The sequence below is a fragment of the Protopterus annectens genome, chromosome 9.part0 (assembly GCF_019279795.1).
Source record: "Protopterus annectens isolate FY-2018-M chromosome 9.part0, PAN1.0, whole genome shotgun sequence".
In the NCBI taxonomy this organism is placed as follows: Eukaryota; Metazoa; Chordata; order Ceratodontiformes; family Protopteridae; genus Protopterus; species Protopterus annectens.
In genome coordinates, this window is record NC_056743.1 from 1,326,677,547 (window position 1) to 1,326,678,592 (window position 1,046).

The following is a 1,046-nucleotide window of genomic DNA, read 5'->3' on the forward strand; positions in this document are numbered from 1 at the left end:
ATAGTGACAATGCGCCAACTAATGTTGACAGAATGAATCAATGCAGTCAATCTTCCTGGAGGCAAAATAAATGTGTCTAGTGCACTAAAAGGGTATAGGGCACTAGGGATGATTTCAACATTGCCACTGTTCATGTAGAAAGAACTTCAACTTTAAAGAGATGTAGAATGATGCGGCAAACCTCTCAACTTCCTACTGTGAGGCATAAAAAGCACATGTATAAAGTGAGATCCTACCATCATACAAGATAGCATCAATATTTTGGGTAAAACAATTAGATACAACAACTTGCTTCACAGTTTTTATTTGTTAAATAGGCAAGTAAATTGGCCCTTCCTGGAGACCTTTCAGTCATAATCCAGTCCACAATGGTGTGTGTAAACACAATACGTTAAGATAATTTAGTCTGGCTATGAAGCTGCATCTTTCCGAAAAGTGGGAGGAAATCAGACTATCTACAGAAAGCATGTAGACATGGTCAGAACATGCAAATATGACACAGACAGTGAGCAGAGTTAAGGGCTGAACCTATAATTTTACCACTGAGCCACCCAGCTAGATGATGCCTGTCAGGGAGATTCATTATATGTCAATCTGCAGGGGGTTGGGTATCATCCTGCTTTGCAGATTATGGACTATTGCCCTGCCCAAGGGATACCTTTTAAAAACAAACTATACCACCTATCCTCCGGAGCCCTTTTTTGTAGGGAAGATAAAACTCTTTTACTCACCTACCTCTTTGCCTCCATAGGAGCTCTGGAAGATCCAACAGACTGCCTGCCTTTCTTGGATTACTTTCGAATACTTAGTAATGCTGTAGAATTATATATTTTCTATTATTACTTTTTGACTTGACGAATTTACTTTCACTACTTCTACTACTATTGTCTGATCTGATTAATATAGAGTGATTAACTAGAAATATATGGACTGAAAATCTTCCACACACACAAGTTTCTTACACTGTTTTGTTTTTAGACCCACTACACTTTAGTGGGTTGTTCAGAGACTTCGGGGATACCACGGAGATTACTTGTTTGTAGTTC